Here is a 19,320-nt window from a genome sequence, read left to right as displayed (position 1 = left end):
GAAGCTATTACCGGCGTCTGTGAGAAGCCCAGGAAGTGTATTTAACAGGGAGTCCTCCAATCAGCTGTTTGGAGGCTGATTGGATTAAATGCCATACAGCTGCCAAGCTGCATGGCCAGGAAAACAGACATCTCATTATTTAAATTGAACCCAGCAACGGGGAACGCAGTCCGTAAGTGGCGTCCCCTTTGCAAAGTCCGTGCGGCTCCGTGCGCCCGGCGTCTAGCGTTGCCAGGGAGCCGGCGGCTGTACGCGCAGGGCGTCCCTGGTTGCTAGGCGCCGGGCCGCAGCGACGAGCGGACCCCGGCGCCTAACACACTTCCCTTTTGCGACGGCCTGCCCCCCTCCGCGGACGGCCGACCTACCTGCCTTGCCCGATCCACCGTCCGCGCCGGTCCCTTGGGCGGACGACCCTGCGCGGTGCCCGTCCGCCCCCGGAATCCGGGGCTCCCTAGCCTGTTGAGAAGCCCGGGTGACTTGGAGCCAGACTTCGACGTCCTTGCAACCGAAGTCTATCACCTGCAAGTAGTCCTGCTTTTCCCGGAATTTCTCGTCGTACATCCGCCATTCGATGCCCGACGATGTGCGCTGCATGTCGTGGATTAAATGCAGGTATCTAATGACGTTCATATGCTCGTCCGGCCTATCTTCCAGGTAACAAGCCGCGAAGACACAAAAACCGGCCAGCCAGTTATCGAAGGTACGGAAAGCCTCGGCCCCGATGCCCTTCTTTGCTGACGCCGACTTATAGTCCTTTTTTGCGTCCTTCGTCAAGACGAACATATCAACGTAATCCCTCCTGCATATCTTCCTACGGCAGCTGTCCCTCAGTCCCCGCATCACGGCAGTGTAATCGCAGTGGACTACCCCAGGCAAGTCGTGGCGCTTCTTGGCCCTGCGAGCGTCCTCGCTAAGCCGCTTACGCCTCTTCCGTCTCTCCTGCTGACCCGCCGCCCTCTTGGCGTATTTCATCGCGCGCTTCTTCGCCCTAGTCGTGCTACTGACTTCGGACGCCGGCGACGACAGAGAAGAAGAAGAGGAAGAGCTGCGAGAACTAGAGCGCGTGCTGGAGCCCGACCCCGACTGCTCCACCTCACCTGATGTCGTCGACTGCTCGGACATGGAATCCTCCGGTGTGGCAAACGCAACATCCTCATCCTCGCTCCCCACCATCTCCACTTCTCCGCGATCACCTGAAGAAGAAGAGGGAGCAAAAGACCCAGAAAACAAACGCGGCGTACGCCTAGCACCTCGGGGCGCAGGCGTCCCCGCTTCGCGCCCCTGCTCGTCCCGCACGGCACGATGATCCAGCTGCGCCGCGGCCGCCCCGAGCTCCCGGCAGGCGCGAGCAACTCGTTGCGCCGCCGACACCGCCCGCGTACCGGACCCGCCTGCTACTGCAGGCGTGCCGGAACGGCTTGCCACCCCCGGGGATGCGGCTGCGGCTAGCGGCCCCAATGCCGCCACCACCGTTGCCAGGGCCGACGCCAGTGTTCCGGAGGGGTCCTGACCCCCCCCAAAACTCGTTGTCGTCCCCCGTGGGTTCCCCAGCCGGTGTCGGCGCGCTTTCCTGCCCGACGCCCGCCAGGCGCCAACAGGGGCCCCGACGCCTGGAGCCCAGACTGGCCCGGTGGGGAACCGGCAGCGCCCCTGACCACCAGCGGCCCGGTCCCCCACCATTCTCTGCTCTCCCCTTGGGACTGCCCACTGGTGCCAGCGCTGCCTCCTCTCCCAAATTCCCCGCGCGCACCCTCCCCCCGCAGGCCGGAGCTCCCTCCGCCTGCTGGGAGGGCGCCGCGGCGTGACTCCCCCCTGCTCTGAGCAGCACTGCTGCCCCTGACCCTCACTCTGTCTCTCCCCCTCCCCTGCTCCCCGCCGGACTCCGGCTGCAAGGGAGTGAGCTGGGGAGACAGGGAGACCAGCGGCGCCGCCTGTTGAGAGCGCGGGCGCGCGCATACCCCGTGCGCGCGTCCCGCCTCTTCCCACCATCAAGTCCCCGGCCGAGCCGCCTTGTGAATCCGCCGGACGAGACCCCGTGACGGGCCTCGTCCGGCTAACCGCCGCCTCCTGCCTGCACAGCCCCCCTCGCCTGGCACTGCTTCGCGGGCGCGACGAGGGGGAAGAGACTGGAGACGATTCCGTCTCCATCGACGGCCGCCCACCGCGGCGCGCATGCGCGCGCCCGCGGGTGCCCGGCACTGAGGCTTCCCCCACTGCACTCGGAGGTGAGGGCCGCTGCCCGTCCACCTCCGGGCGTCCTGCCTGCTCCCCCGGCCCTCCCTGCCGCCCGCGCCCGGCCGGCAAATCCGGCCCGGCCCCCAGCGGCCAGGATGACCGAGTCCGCCGCTCTCCGCCCATGCCAGAGCCCGTGTAGGCCCCAGGGGACGGGACGCCGTCCGCAGGGCCAGCCAGCCCGTCCTCGGGCCCAGACCCACCGCCAGATGAGCGGTAACGGGCTGGGGTCTCGGCGGAACGTCGAGGGCGAGAAGCAGCCATGACAACAAGATAAACGGGGGGGGGGGGGAGGAGTGAAATGTAGGGAAGAGGCTTATAAAATTGCTAATTCAGTACAAAAACCAAACAATGGGGAGACTCTGCTATGCAGCACTCACCCAAGGCAATTCAGCAGCAAGAGAGACCAAGCTGGCCTAGCATTCCCTATATATATTAACCCTCCCCCTTTTCCAAAGGCTGTACTTTCCTCACAGCTAGGTCCACCCCTCACAGGATGTTTAACTCTTTCCATTCCTATGCAGTCATTTCTCTCTCCTTCTCATACATCCTAGAGGATGCTGGGGACTCCAAAAGGACCATGGGGTATAGACGGGATCCGCAGGAGACATGGGCACTTTAAGACTTTAAATGGGTGTGAACTGGCTCCTCCCTCTATGCCCCTCCTCCAGACCTCAGTTAGATTCTGTGCCCAGAGAGACTGGACACACACCAGGGGAGCTCTCTTGAGTTTCTCTGAAAAAATACTTTTTTAGGTTTATTGTTTTCAGGGAGCACTGCTGGCAACAGGCTGCCTGCTTCGTGGGACTGAGGGGAGAGAAGCAGACCTACTTCTGTGAGTTAAAGGAACTGCTTCTTAGGCTACTGGACACCATTAGCTCCAGAGGGTCTGATCCCTTGGTATAGCCTAGCTGCTCGTTCCCGGAGCCGCGCCATCGTCCCCCTCACAGAGCCAGAAGAAAGAAGCTGGGTGAGTAACCAAAGCAAAGAAGACTTCATTACAGACGGCAGAAGACTTCAGTCTCAGAGGTACTGCGCAGCTGTCGCCCTGCACGCCATTGCTCCCACACACAAGCGGCACTACATGGGTGCAGGGTGCAGGGGGGGCGCCCTGGGCAGCAATAATACATCACATTCAGCCTGGCAAAAGTAGTATACAGTGCTTAGGCACTGTATACAGACCCCCGCCAGTATTTAAAAAAAGTAGCGGGACATAAGCGCGCCATGAAGGGGGCGGGGCTTGGTCCTTCCAGCTCGACTCAGCGCCATTTTCTCTCCACTGTGAGCTGCAGAGACGCTGGTCCTGGCCTCCTACACTTCTGTCACAAGTAACAGGGTGTTAAACGGGGGGGGGGGGGGGTTACGGCAAAATTTGGTGTTGATTATTATTATTATCCTAAACAGCGCTGACTGGTCTGGGGCATTATTATATACTTTCAGACCAGGTGTGAGCTGGCAAACTCCCTCTGTGTTTTCTCTGATAGGCCTTATTGTGGGTCTGCCCCTATAGCCGGTGTGATAGTGGTGTCGGTACGAGTGTCGACATGTCTGAGGCTGAAGGCTCTTCCCAGGAGGAGGCTGGTGTGGGGACAGAACAGTGTGGGGGAGTGAATCTGTCGGCACCGCCGACTGCTGATTGGGTAAATATGTTGAGTGCCTTGAATACAAATGTGGCTTTATTAAATAAGAGATTGGATAAATCTGAGGCTCAGAACCAAACATGGAGACAATCCATAGAAGATGCTTTATCCCAAACGCAGTCTTCCTCAGGGTCACAGAAACGGCCGACACGGATTCGGATTCCAGTGTTGACTATGGTGATGCCAGGTTGAATCCTAAACTGGCTAAGAGCATTCAGTACATGATTGTGGCAATAAAAGAAGTGTTACATATCACGGAAGACCCTGCTGTTCCTGAGACAAGGGTCTGTATGTTTAAAGGAAAGAAACCTCCGGTAACGTTTCCTCCCTCTCATGAACTGAACACTCTTTTTGAAAGGGCTTGGGAAAATCCTGACAAAAAGTTGCTGATTCCCAAGAGAATTATTATGGCATACCCATTCCCCTCTGAGGATAGGAATAAGTGGGAGTCAACCCCCAATGTGGACAAGGCTCTAGCATGGCTGTCCAAGAAGGTGGCGCTTCCGTCCCCTGACACAGCGGCCCTAAAGGATCCTGCGGATCGTAAGCAGGAAACTACATTGAACTCTATTTACGCCACTACGGATACGCTGCTCAGACCTGCCGTAGCATCGGCATGGGTGAGTAGTGCAATTGAAAAGTGGGCAGATAACTTGTCATCTGACTTGGACAGCCTGGATAGGGATAGCATTCTTTTGACACTGGGTCATATCAGGGACGCTGCAGTTTATCTAAGGGAGGCTGCGAGAGATATTGGTCTCTTGGGATCAAGGGCCAATGCCATGGCAATCTCGGCCAGGAGAGTGTTATGGACTCATCAATGTACTGGTGATGCAGACTCTAAGAGGGCTATGGAGGCTCTGCCGTATAAAGGTGGTGTTTTGTTTGGTGTGGGCCTCGCGGACCTGGTATCTACAGCTACCGCGGGTAAGTCATCTTTTCTACCGTATGTCCCTGCACAACAAAAGAAAGCCCCTCTTTATCAGATGCAGTCCTTTCGGTCTAATAAATTCAAAAAAGGACGAGGGTCCTCCTTCCTGGCTGCTAAAGGTAGGGGAAGAGGGAAAAAGTCGCCAGCTGTGGCAAGCTCCCAAGAGCAGAAGTCCTCCTCGGCCACTGCCAAATCCACCACATGACGCTGGGGCTCCACTGCTGGAGTCCACACCGGTGGGGGCACGTCTTCAACTCTTTAGTCAGGTCTGGGCTCGTTCGGCCCTGGATCCTTGGGTGCTAGAAATAGTGGTCCAAGGATACAAACTGGAGTTTCAAGACGTGCCCCCTTACCGATTTTTCAAATCGGACTTACCAGCTTCTCTTCCGGAAAGGGAGGTAGTATGCGCTGCGATACAAAAGCTGTGTCTACAGTAAGTTATTGTCACGGTCCCCCCGTCACAACGGGGAGAAGTTTGTTATTCAAGCCTGTTCGTGGTCCCGAAGCCGGATGGCTCGGTCAGACCGATTCTGAACCTAAAATCCCTCAATTTCTTTCTAAAAAAATTAAAATTCAAGATGGAATCTATCCGAGCAGTGATCTCCAGTCTGGAAGGGGGGGATTTTATGGCATCAGTCGACATCAAAGATGCCTACTTACATGTCCCAATATATCCTCCACTTCAAGCTTACCTGAGGTTTGCGGTTCAGGATTGTCATTACCAATTTCAGACGTTGCCGTTTGGTCTTTCCACGGCTCCGAGGATTTTCACCAAGGTAATGGCGGAAATGATGGTGCTCCTGCGCAAGCAGGGTGTCACAATTATCCCGTACTTGGACGATCTCCTGATAAAGGCGAGATCAAAGGAGCAGTTACTAAAAAACGTTGCACTCTCCCTGACAGTCCTGCAACAACATGGTTGGCTCCTAAATTTGCCAAAGTCACAGTTGGTTCCGACAACACGGATGTCATTCTTAGGCATGATCCTGGACACGGAACTGCAGAGACTGTTTCTCCCAGTAGAAAAAGCTCTGGAAATCCAGAACATGGTCAAGGAGATTCTGAAACCGGCAAAAGTGTCGATTCACCAATGCACTCGAGTGCTGGGGAAGATGGTGGCGGCCTACGAAGCCATTCCGTTTGGCAGGTTCCATGCCAGGGTGTTTCAGTAAGACCTGTTGGACAAGTGGTCCGGGTCTCACCTACACATGCACCGGAAAATAAGCCTATCTTCCAGGACCAGAGTATCTCTCCTGTGGTGGTTCCAAAGTTCTCACCTCCTAGAGGGACGCAGGTTCGGGATCCAGGATTGGGTCCTGGTGACCACGGATGCAAGTCTCCGAGGCTGGGGAGCAATCACACAGGGGGAAAACTTCCAGGAGAAATGGTCAAGCCAGGAAGCTTGTCTGCACATAAACATTCTGGAATTAAGAGCCATATACAACGGCCTTCTGCAAGCGGAGCATCTTCTTCACGGTCTACCCGTCCTGATTCAGTCAGACAACATAACAGCAGTGGCATACATAAACCGCCAGGGTGGAACAAAGAGCAGAGCGGCGATGGCGGAGGCCACAAAAGTTCTCCGCTGGGCGGAAAAACATGCAAGCGCTCTGTCAGCGTTCTTCATTCCGGGCGTGGACAACTGGGAAGCAGACTTCCTCAGCAGACACTATCTCCATCCAGGAGAGTGGGGTCTTCATCAAGAGGTCTTTGCAGAAGTGACAAGTCATTGGGGAATTCCTCAAATAGACATGATGGCATCTCGCCTCAACAAGAAGCTTCAAAGATATTGTTCCAGGTTGAGGGTCCCTCAAGCCAGTGCAGTGGACGCCCTGGTGACACCGTGGGTGTTTTCAGTCGGTATATGTGTTCCCTCCACTTCCACTCATTCCAAAGGTGATAAGGATCGTAAGAAGAACAAGGGTTCAGGCGATACTCATTGTTCCAGATTGGCCACGGAGGGCCTGGTATCCGGATCTTCAGGAATTACTCATAGGAGATCCCTGGCCTCTTCCTCTAAGAGAGGACCTGTTACAGCAAGGGCCGTGCGTGTTCCAAGACTTACCGCGGTTGTGTTTGACGGCGTGGCGGTGGAACGCCAAATCCTAGCCCGGAAGGGTATTCCCGGTGAAGTCATCCCCACTCTGCTTAAAGCTAGAAAAGTAGTAACGGCGAAGCATTATCACCGTATTTGGAGAAAATATGTGTCTTGGTGTGAATCCAAGAAGGCTCCTACGGAAGAATTTCAGCTGGGTCGTTTTCTCCATTTTTTGCAAGCAGGTGTGGATGCTGGCCTAAAGTTAGGCTCCATTAAAGTGTAGATTTCAGCCTTATCAATCTTTTTTCAAAAAGAATAGGCCTCCCTTCCAGAAGTTCTGACTTTCGTGAAAGGTGTGCTGCACATCCAACCTCCATGTGTGCCCCCGGTGGCACCGTGGGACCTTAACGTGGTGTTGCAGTTCCTTCAGTCACATTGGTTTGAACCTTTACAGAAGGTTGAGTTGAAATTTCTCACTTGGAAAGTGGTCATGCTTTTGGCCTTGGCGTTCGCAAGGCGGGTGTCGGAATTAGCGGCTTTGTCTCACAAGAGCCCTATTTGATCTTCCATGTGGATAGAGCAGAATTTAGAACTCGTCAGCAATTTCTGCCAAAGGTGGTTTCTTCGTTTCATGTGAACCAACCTATTATGGTGTCTGTGGCTGCTGAAGCCTTGGCTGATTCAAAGCCTCTCGATGTAGTCAGAGCTTTGCAAATTTATGTAGCCAGAACGGCTCGTATTAGGAAAACGGAGGCTTTGTTTATCCTGTATGCTTCCAACAAACTTGGGGCTCCTGCTTCTAAGCAGACTATTGCACGCTGGATCTGTAATATGATTCGGCATGCTCATTCTATGGCTGGATTGCCGTTACCGAAGTCGGTGAAGGCCCATTCTACCAGGAAGGTGGGCTCATCTTGGGCGGTTGCCCGTGGAGTCTCGGCGGTTCAGCTTTGCCAAGCAGCTACGTGGTCGGGTTCAAACACTTTTGCTAAGTTCTACAAGTTTAATACCCTGGCTGATGAGGACCTCATGTTTGCTCAATCGGTGCTGCAGAATCGTCCGCACTCTCCCGCCCGGTCTGGAGCTTTGGTATAAACCCCATGGTCCTTTTGGAGTCCCCAGCATCCTCTAGGATGTATGAGAAAATAGGATTTTAATACCTACCGGTAAATCTTTTTCTCTTAGTCTGTAGAGGATGCTGGGCACCCGTCCCAGCAATCTGCAGCACTTGTTAATATTTATTGTTTATGTTACACAAACGTTGTGTTTCGGTTAAGATCAGCCTGTTGCTGATTTTGGTTCATGCCGTTAACTGGTATTTAGTTAAAAGCCATGTTGTACGGTGTGTTGTGGTGTGAGCTGGTATGTGTCTCACCCTTAGTTTAACAAAAATCCTTTTCCTCGAAATGTCCGTCTCCCTGGGCACAGTTCCTTTAACTGAGGTCTGGAGGAGGGGCATAGAGGGAGGAGCCAGTTCACACCCATTTAAAGTCTTAAAGTGCCTATGACTCCTGCGGATCCCGTCTATACCCCATGGTTCTTTTGAAGTCCCCAGCATCCTCTACGGACTAAGAGAAAAATCCTATTTTTTAAGGCAAGAAAAGAATGTCCACCCTTATTTCTGTGTTGCAACTTCCAAATTATGTTTCACAAACAACTTTAGCTATCGGCCCTAGGCCCTCATTCCGAGATGGTCGTAGCTGTGCTAAATTTAGCACAGCTACGATCATTCGCACTGACATGTGAGGGAACGCCCAGTCATGTTTTTATATATTTTTTCACTTGCTTACTTGTGGTCTGGGCCAGTGGTATGAAGGTGCTTGGAGTGTAATCACTGTGTCCTATCAGCAGCATTTACAGCGCATAACTTGGCATTAGCACTTCAGGATACACACTGTTGGAGGTGTGAGTAAGTTGTATGCGTGGGCACACAAAGTCACATGATAACTGGTTTTCTACTACTTTTTTCCCCCTGGGAAATGCAGCACTTTGTTTTTAATGATGCTTTTATGTTGAAATTACTAGGGTTGCATACTTTTGAGGATACCGCCATTCTGATTTTATCTTTTTAAAAATCTTTTAAAAAATCTGGATGCTTTATTCAAGCCAGCAGGAAACCTCTGAAGCAAGCATAGGTGTAATGCAAATAGAAAGTTTCAAACACACAAGTGATTGAACCACTTGGAAGCTGAGCAGAACTTCTCAGGTAACATTTTTCTGGGCAACAAGGAAAATATTCTGAAATGCAGAATGTACAGTAGCCATTTTCCTTTTGAGAGTGACACTAGCCTTCTACAGGTAGCATGGGAACACATTTACCCCATCTTTATGTACAGAACATACAGGGACTGAGTTGGTAGTAAAGCAGAAAAGCTATGCTCCTTGGCAAACCCATGTTGTACTGCTGATGGGGCAGATTTAAAATGTGCAGACATTCAGATTTGAAATGGGCACAGCCAAACTCAAATCTAGATTGCAGTGTAAAATTAAAGTTGACAAATATTTGTGGGCTATAAAGAAATGCAGCTAGTATATACCCTGCATGCAAAAATAAAATAATGTATTTTCATCACCCTTTTTATTGCATAACATGGTTTGTTCCAGCAACAAAGTGACTTCCGTCTCACATTGTTATCTACAATGCCAAGGTGCATTCCGGTTTTCGGAAACACACCTGCAGAATTACATAGCTTTTACATTTGCGGGATTGTGATTCCAGCTGGAATGTCAATGGTGGGAAAAAAAAAAAAAAAAAAAAAAAAAGGTTAATTCAAAGTCCTGCCTACTTCCATTTGAGAACCCTTCGATTTCCTTTCGGCTAGCAGAAATGCATCTAAAAACCAACGGAGAGAAATTTGAAAAACCCGGCGGCGCTGGATTTCTTCCGCAGTGGTGGTGTTTTGAATTTCAATAACAGGACAGAAAACTGCGTCTTTTTTCACACACCTCCAGAATAAGTCTCTTTTTTTCCCCTAAAATCGTTATTTTTTAGGAAAAATCACCGGGACGTGCATCCCCTCCTGAGGACTAATTAAGCAATTGGAAGCTTCTATTTAGCTTAATTAGTCTGTAATTACCTTCCAAAGCGGTGTCTTCTCCAGTATCGGGATCTGGGTCTTCTGCAGCAACGAGTGTATGACACCCCCCTCTTCCCCACTGTGTGAATGTAGTCCACTCCTGAGGCCACAGCTTTGAAAACTACATCTCCCAGTATCCTCGGAATCTCCTAGTGCCCTGTCCGCAGTGTACAGATTGAGGGGAGACCACCAGACAGGTGTGTGTCTCTCTCTCTCTCTCTCTCCATACACACACACATATATATATATATATATATATATATTATTGTTAATTTATTTAGATTTTTATTTTATATTTTTACTCGCGTCCCTGGGTTTTCAGCTCTGAAAACCCTGCAACCATTTTTCACAGGTTGAATACCGTAGGTATAGGGAGCTTGCATTACTGCGGTAATCCAAAATTGGGTGCGAGGGCCACAAGGTTTATCTGTGGTAAAAGCCTTGCTCCAGTTAGATTCCCCCCTTACTACACAGTGCAAAGGATGCACCACTGAAAATATAGGCTACGGTGTCTCGAGACACCACTCATCACTGCCACCATTTGTCACCACCTTTGTGCCATGCGAACAGAACAGGACATCTATCTTAACATTCCAAATGGGGTCCGGCCACCTAAAGCCGGACAGTTGTAAGCTTCAATGGCCAAGGGACCGGATGGAATTAATACATTCTCTGAAAAAGGCTACTTAATATGTTGACATTGTATATATAAAGGATAAAATAAAAATTTGATTAACAGTTCTCATTTACAACCAGATGAAAACCAGAAATTCCTATCCATTTGTGTAATTTATATATATTTAATTCAAGTGTGGAATTCTGCTTTGAGGATGGACTCTAGAATTGGAGTCATTCTCTTACTTTGCATTATTATGGATGCACCTGCACAGAGTGCATTACACAGCAGTTTCTCTTTGCCTTGGGCAATTTTCTGTGTGGTTAGGATAATCATATTATATAAAGGTAAACAAATATTCTGCGCTGCTAAGGCCCATGTTTACCCAGGCATAAAACAACACAGTGCAAATGGCTTCATGTTCGCATTTTTAAAAATGTAATAAAATATTCATGTCAACCTTTTTCTTATATATGAGAAGACTCATTAATGAACATTATATGTTCTCATCTCATCGTGTTATGACGCTATTTGTATGTATATGTTTATTGCCGGTGCAACCTACTCTGTACCATGAAGCAATGTTTTAATAAAAAAAATGTTATACCATAAAAACAAAAAACAACTATTCTACTTTCTCAATGTTATTAGCAGTGACCGACATTTGTTCTTGTCAATTGCAACTAATATTGTAAAAAATAAACTAAATAATAGAAATAACTTACATAAATAACAATATGCCCCATTATCATGCCTCATTTTACATGTGTCCATAGCTCTTATTTAGATACATCTAGATAGATGCTGATTTGCTGCTCTCCTAACACACAGAGGAAGCCCAGGCTAAAATCAGCTATCTATATAACGCTATAAAGAAAACCACCCTGAGCAAATGTAAAATGCAGCTGAAATACAGAGAAAATAGGCAAAATTTTAATTAAATTCACCTTATGCAGGAGAAATAGCTGACAATTGTTCCAATAAATGCTGCAGGCTGTCGGGGTACCCTATTTTCGGGATACGGTCAATTTACCTACAATCAAAATCCTGACAACCATTGACCGATGGTCAAAATCCCGACATTTACAATACTGACAAGGTCAAAATACTGACATTTAAAATGTCGACAGGTCAAAAAGTCGACATGAGTTTTTCATGTTTTTTTTTTATTTAAACCGACTTGTTCATACTTTACCATCCCAGTGGACCTGGAGGGGGAATATAATAGTGTGCCATTCCCCATGCGACGGGACGCAGTACACTTATACGGTGTCCATGTCAACTTATGTCGACATACACACCAAAAAAAACATGAAAAATTTGTGTTGACTTTTTGACATTTTAAATGTTGGTATTTTAAATGTCGGTATTTTGACCTTGTCAGTATTTTGACCTTGTCAGGATTTTGACCGTTGGTCAGTTGTTGTCGGGATTTTGATTGTAGGTATTTCATACTGATCCCCTATTTTCTAGTAATGGAATCTTGGCTGTCCGTCTAGCTTGCTACCTGGGCCACAGCTAAGGAAATATTTGTTTAATTATAAGGGTTGCAATGCGATACGTCCAGGGCCAGATTAAGGGCGGGGAGGGGTGCACAAAGGATAGTAGCCTCAGACCCCCCCTCTCTCAGGGGTCCTCCTGGTCAACATGTATTTTAAGCATACTTGCCTACCTTATCCTCTCCATGAGGGAGAAAATGCTCTGTCCCTGGACTTTCCTGGTAAGTATGATTGCCATCACCTATGGTGAAACACCTTTCTTATCAATTACCTAGCTCACCACAGGTGATGGCAATCATACATTACCAGGAAAGTCCAGGAACAGAGCATTTTCTCCCTCATGGAGAGGGTCAGGTAGGCAAGTATGATTTTAAGGTGTGTGTGGGTTTTTTTTTTTACTTTTCCAACTACAGGTTTGGTGTATGGGGGTGTGTCAGTGCTGCAGCTTCACCTGGCTGCCAGATCCTCAGTGATTAATTGATACCACCAGCTACATGCAGAAACCGAGCATCAGGAACCAGGGCACAAGTGCATTACTGGGAGCTGATTAAATCCCATGAGACATCACAGAAGGTCAGAGAAGCATATGCAGAGCACTGATTGGTGGCACTCATCACATGCTTCTCTGGCTCATTGAGGAGATCAACAGCAGCCTCATCATGGGAGGGAATCATCAGAGGCAGTGTCTGCCTGCCGGCTAATTGAGCCTGTGTGAGTTAACTGCACAGCAAGGTATATGCTGTATTACTGTATATATACTATTCTTCCATGTTTCCACATGTAAGAGACATTTATCCCCCTTTTGAAAACTATCATATGGGGTCTATTCATGAGGCAGTGAAAAGAGTGGAGAAACAGACCAGTCGAGAAGTTGCCGATGGCAACCAATTGGCATCTCCATTTTATAGAATGTGATTGACAAAGGCTTCCTTCAATGCTGATTGGTTGCTATGGGCAACTTCTCCACTGATCCTTTTCTACACTCTTTTCACTGATTCATGAATAGACCCCATAAACATGATGTTCTACAAAGTGTTCTTTTTATACTTGCTGGACTGTTTTCCATAGGGAAAAAATATTAAATAAAAATTGCGTCTCCTTAAGAATCGGAGAACCATAAAACACAAAGGAACAGATGTAAATGTGGACACATTTTGTGCCAATATACAACTGGAAAATGCTCCAGGATTTTTTCAGTTTGCAGAGCTGGGAGCATCTCTAGAAGTCTCCAAATGAGTAACAGCAGAATATGTGCCAGTATTATGGGTAGAATTGTTAAAGCCAGGAGAGAGCCTTAGTATATGTGCCTTGTTCAGTGCTGGATCATTTTTTATTTTTTGCAGGGACGAATTGAAGGGGAGGGTGTCCCAGACCAAAATCTTGCCTAGGGCTTCTTGAGGTCTTATGGGCCCTACTCACTTGGCGATGTGCCGCCGAGGTGCCCGACGGCCGATACGGCCGACGAGCGACCCGGCGGCGGGGGGGCAGTGACGGGGGGGAGTGAAGTTTCTTCACTCCCCCCCGTCACCCGGCTGCATTGAAGTGCAGGCAAATATGGACGAGATCGTCCATATTGGCCTGCATGCATAGCCGACGGGAGACCAGCGATGAACGAGCGCGGGGACGCGCATCGTTCATCGCTTAAGTCTCCACACTGAAAGATATGAACGAGTTCTCGTTCATTTATGAACGAGATCGTTCATATCTTTCAGAATATCGCCAAGTGTGTAGGGCCTATTAATCTGGCTCTGGTTGTCACGTGGCTGGTGGGGGTGGAGTCTGGAGACCAGCAATATCAGACCCCATGCTACCCATAGGCTCCAGGGTCTGCCTCCACTGTAGGTAGGACCTGCGCTGCGGATGCTGCATCATTGAGGTGCGGGGAGAGGAGGTACAGATACAGCGGGCACACGCCACACCCAGCTTGGCATTGGTGACAGGAGGGGCAGGGCCCCCCTGTTTTAAGTAACCTGGGCACCCTGAAGGTTTAATCCAGCCCTGGATACATCCTGCCACTGATCACACTCATAGCAGTGTTTATTAACACCATATGTATGTAGATTTAAGCAAAGGACAGCTCTCTCAATAAGACTTTTCTGTTACAGTGTGGGGACTTCTGGGTGTATGACTTGGGAGTCCTTCTGCGCATGCGCTGCTGTCGTCCGGCACATTTGTGAGATGCAGGGGACACTGGGAGCAGGGCCATCTTAACAGCATTGTAGGCCCAAGGCAAAGCAATGCAATGCAGTTGTTCCCCTACACACCCATTCACGGGAATGCATTCAAAAATAAAAATAAATAATTATAACTAAAACTAAATATATAAATAAATATATAAATATATATATATATATATATATATATATATATCTATCTTGCCCCTCCTGCTGTTCCACACAGTCTCTCTACATGCCTCCATAAAGTGAATGGCTGTCAGCACTCTGATTGGTGGATAGATCCAGTCATCCACCATTTCATATACTGACAGACATTCACTGTCTGTCTGCAGGCTGGGAGGCAGGTAGAAAATGCTGCGCTCTGATTGGTGCCATCTATCAATCAGCATGCTGGTAGACATTCGCTGTCCCCTATTATCCTATATAAGTCCCATTTATCCTTTAGAGTTGTCAGGGCAGCATGGATGGTGTAATGGTAAGCATTACTACCTCACAGCACTTAGGTCATGTGGAGTTTGTATATTCTCCCCATGCTTGTGTGAGTTTTCTCCGGGTACTCCGTTTTCCTCCCACAATCCAAAAATATACAGGTAGGTTAATTGGTTGCAAACAAAAATTAACTCTAGTGTGTGCGTGTACATGTGGTAGGGAATATAGATTGTAAGCTCCACTGGGGCAGGGACTGAGTGGCCAAGTATTCTCTGTAACGCGCAGCGGAATATGTGTACACTATATAAATATCTGGTAATAAATAATAAAATAAATGTAACCTTATACAGTAATCATACCCTCCTGATTTAATCTAATTACAGAGGTTAATAATAACTTCACAAATTAATGTAAACCCCTCTGGATTACTTATTTACTATAAACCCCTCTTTCAAATTGAGAGAAAAAATCTAGCTCATCAGAATTCTCAGAGGCTGTCTTGTCTGGTTTAGTTCACTATTAGGGGAATTGTAGTCTAGAACATTCTAAGCCACTATTTTATGCATTAAACTTTTGACTCCATTTCACCAGAAGCATTGTTGAGTCATCTCTTTGTAGATGGACAGGGGCACTTTAAAGATATATGGCCAAATGTAATAGGCAACAGGTTTTTTAAAGTACAGAGATTTTATCAGATTTGGGGCCTGATTCACTACCATTAGCAAATGTGAGATTGCACGCAGTGAGTGATTATCAGCAGTCTTAGCATGTGCTGTGAACGCATTGCGTGTGCACGGAGGGTAAAATGCGATCACACTGCGTATACAGCTCCGTTGTAAAGAGAACGAATTTTGGTGGATATGAAGTGACTGTTTGTGGGTGGTAACATGGCGGTTGTGGGGAGTAGTTGGGAAAACACAGGCGTGTCATAGCCGTTTTTAGGGCATGTATCTGATGTCATCTGTGAATACTGCATTCAAAAACATGTTGTCCAGTGCGATTGCAGTTGCATTCTCATTGATTTGAGTATGCTGGGGTCAGCCGCAACTGTCGATGGTGCTCATTTTTTGCGTATGCATTGCGATTTTGCTAACGCATACGCAGGTTTGCGAATGCATCAGTGGATGTCTTTTATCCTTTCTGGTTGGCTCTTCACATGCGATATTTAGCAGTAGCGGATTTGTGAAAATCGCTATCTCAGCCTCAATAGCGATCCATAATGAATTAGCCCCTTAATGCGGAACTGTCTATTAAGGCAAAAGCAAGTTGGTTCTGCCTTAGTAAAAATTACCATTTTAAATCTGACTGAAAACTTGATAAAATCTCTGCACTTCTGAAAACCTTCCCAACTGTCCTGATTTTCGCGGGACAGGCCTTATTTTTTTGGGACTGTCCAGTTGTCCCACCCGCGGGCCAGTGTCCTGCGGTGGGGGAGGGCAGTTGGTTGCTGCATTGCTGTAAAGCCACTCCTCCTTTCAATGAGACCACACCCACTTTTCAGGCAGGCGTGGCTCCGCCGCACAGAAGAGTGCCGCCTCTGGACTAACAAAAGTTGGGAGGTATGCTATTACATTTAGCCATAACATTATTCTGAGACTGTGTATTACATTAGGAGGTCGATTCAGTTACCACGGGTTCTATACCCTGTGCTCGTGGGTTAACATTAAACACATTTTGCGGGATATTTTTATTAAATGCGCTCCTGATTCCTTTGTAGTTTAGTTCCAAAAGGCAAGTAGCAGATGTTGTGTGTTAATTCTGCACAGTGTGCGACTTATGTGAAGTGTATAACAGAATGGGGAGTCATCCTAAATCTCCCAAAAAGTGGCAACTATGATAGTAAGGTGTTGGAGGCATTAATTTTTGTAGCAATTAAAAGTAATGGAAAAGTAATAGCACGTCAATATAAGACCCCAACATAAATGTCCCATATCATTTAACCCATTCTTAGGATGAAAATTACCTGAAAAATAACCTGTCTTTATTGGTCATATTTTCCTATTTAAAAAACGCAAAAATCTACATTAATTCCTTTTGAGACCTGTGTTTACTTAACGTGGATTTCAAATTGAATAGCAAAAAGTTGCAGCTACAGGTTAAAAACACACGTTAGGGTACTGGATATTGAGCTTTAGATTTATTGTTCCTATATGGAATGTAAATGTTTGGGATTGTATATCCTTATTTTCTAAATTAATATAGGCAGCTTGATTATAATATTTAGCTGCAATATTTCTGTCTCAATGTGTTAACATATACAGTACATAAATATTACATTTTCCTTTATCTAGTATACTAGGGTACCATTTATGATAATGGAGCTGTCCTTTGTCCTGGATGGCTGCGTAGTGCTGTGTGGAACTCTGGGGCAGATGTATTAACCTGGAGAAGGCATAAGGAAGTGATAAACCAGTGATATGTGCAAGGTGATAAAGACACCAGCCAATCAAGTCCAATATGTAAATTAACAGTTAGGATCTGATTGGCTGGTGCCTTTATCACCTTGCACATATCACTGGTTTATCACTTCCTTATTCCTTCTCCAGGTTAATACATCTGCCCCACTGTCCGTTACTGTGGCCAGCGATAGCTGATATCTTACCTGACTGACTGAGGCAGAAGTGATAATGCAATTTGTGATTAGAATTCAGAATTTATGGTAATCTAAAAATAAACACACACACACACACACACACACACACACACACACACACACACACACACACACACACACACACACACACACGTGTAAAGTTCCAAACTGAAAATGTCACATTATACGTTTATGCTTTTCTCACCCTTTAATCCACCATATATGTATTACAAATGTTGATAACAGCACATCACCTAGTAGTTCTAGTGGCATTGAAAACAAGGGCAGGTTAATTATTCACAGTTCAGGGGTGTCTAGGTAAATTTGGGGTCATCAGGACACGGCCCTCTCTTGGTTCCTATCCTACCTATCTAATCGCTCTTTCAGTGTCCATTTCTCTGAATCCACCTCCTCTTCGCTACATCTTTCAGTTGGAGTACCGCAGGGCTCAGTATTAGGTCCTCTGCTTTTCTCAATCTATACCTCATCTCTTGGTAAACTAATTGGCTCTTTTGGATTTCAGTATCATCTGTACGCAGATGATACTCAAATCTACCTATCCTCCCCTGATTTGTCTCTATCTGGGCCGGGTCACGGAATGCCTCTCTGCCATTTCATCTTGGATGTCATCTCGCCACCTCAAATTTAATTTCTCTGACGTCCTAAGTGGATGCTGGGACTCCGTAAGGACCATGGGGAATAGCGGCTCCGCAGGAGACTGGGCACAACTAAAGAAAGCTTTAGGACTACCTGGTGTGCACTGGCTCCTCCCACTATGACCCTCCTCCAGACCTTAGTTAGAATCTTGTGCCCGGCTGAGCTGGATGCACACTAGGGGCTCTCCTGAGCTCCTAGAAAGAAAGTATATTTGAGGTTTTTTATTTTACAGTGAGATCTGCTGGCAACAGACTCACTGCAGCGAGGGACTAAGGGGAGAAGAAGCGAACCTACCTAACTGGTGGTAGTTTGGGCTTCTTAGGCTACTGGACACCATTAGCTCCAGAGGGATCGACCGCAGGACCCGACCTTGGTGTTCGTTCCCGGAGCCGCGCCGCCGCCCCCCTTACAGAGCCAGAAACAAGAAGTGTTCCGGAAAATCGGCGGCAGAAGACTTCTGTCTTCAACAAGGTAGCGCACAGCACTGCAGCTGTGCGCCATTGCTCCTCATGCACACCTCACACTCCGGTCACTGATGGGTGCAGGGCGCTGGGGGGGGTGCCCTGAGGGCAATAAAATACACCTTGGCTGGCAAATCATCACAATATATAGTCCCAGGGCTATATATGTGATAAATTACCCCTGCCAGAATCCATGAAAAAAGCAGGAGAAAAGTCCGCCGAAAAAGGGGCGGGGCTATCTCCCTCAGCACACTGGCGCCATTTTATCTTCACAGTGCAGCTGGAAGACAGCTCCCCAGGCTCTCCCCTGTAGTTTTCAGGCTCAAAGGGTTAAAAAGAGAGGGGGGGGGCACTAAATTTAGGCGAAATATGTGTATACAAGCAGCTATTGGGAGAAAAATCACTCAGTTATAGTGTTAATCCCTGCATTATATAGCGCTCTGGTGTGTGCTGGCATACTCTCTCTCTGTCTCCCCAAAGGACTTTGTGGGGTCCTGTCCTCAGTCAGAGCATTCCCTGTGTGTGTGCGGTGTGTCGGTACGGCTGTGTCGACATGTTGGATGAGGAAGGTTACGTGGAGGCAGAGCAGAGGCCGATAAATGGGATGTCGCCCCCTGTGGGGCCGACACCAGTGTGGATGGATAGGTGGAAGGTATTAACCGACAATGTCAACTCCTTACGTAAAAGGCTGGATGACGTAACAGCTGTGGGACAGCCAGGTTCTCAGCCCGCGCCTGCCCAGGCGTCTCAAAGGCCATCAGGGGCTCAAAAAAACGCCCGTTACCTCAGATGGCAGACACAGATGTCGGCACGGAGTCTGACTCCAGTGTCGACGAGGTTGAGACATATACACAATCCACTAGGAACATCCGTTGCATGATCTCGGCAATAAAAAATGTATTACACATTCTGACATGAACACAAGTACCACATAAAAGGGTTTTTATGTTTGGGGAGAAAAAGCAGCCAG

General features: G+C 48.0%; 1 protein-coding gene across 3 annotated transcripts in view; it reads left to right on the top strand.

Moving 5' to 3' along the window:
* CORO2A (coronin 2A) overlaps window positions 1-19,320 on the top strand; it is a 435,475-nt gene that overhangs the window by 36,947 nt on the left and 379,208 nt on the right. Inside the window, exon 1 of one of the 3 annotated variants that reach the window (XM_063914670.1) lies at window positions 12,675-12,765. The exons of the other annotated variants lie outside the window; for them this stretch is intronic. The gene's annotated coding sequence lies outside the window, so the exon portion shown is untranslated. Of the gene's footprint in view, window positions 1-12,674; window positions 12,766-19,320 lie in introns of those variants that run through there. 3 annotated transcript variants of the gene reach the window in all.

Source organism: Pseudophryne corroboree, chromosome 1, assembly GCF_028390025.1.
Source record: "Pseudophryne corroboree isolate aPseCor3 chromosome 1, aPseCor3.hap2, whole genome shotgun sequence".
Lineage (NCBI taxonomy): Eukaryota > Metazoa > Chordata > Amphibia > Anura > Myobatrachidae > Pseudophryne > Pseudophryne corroboree.
The sequence above is the reverse complement of the archived record's forward strand: the minus strand, read 5'-3'. Positions and strand labels throughout refer to the sequence as shown.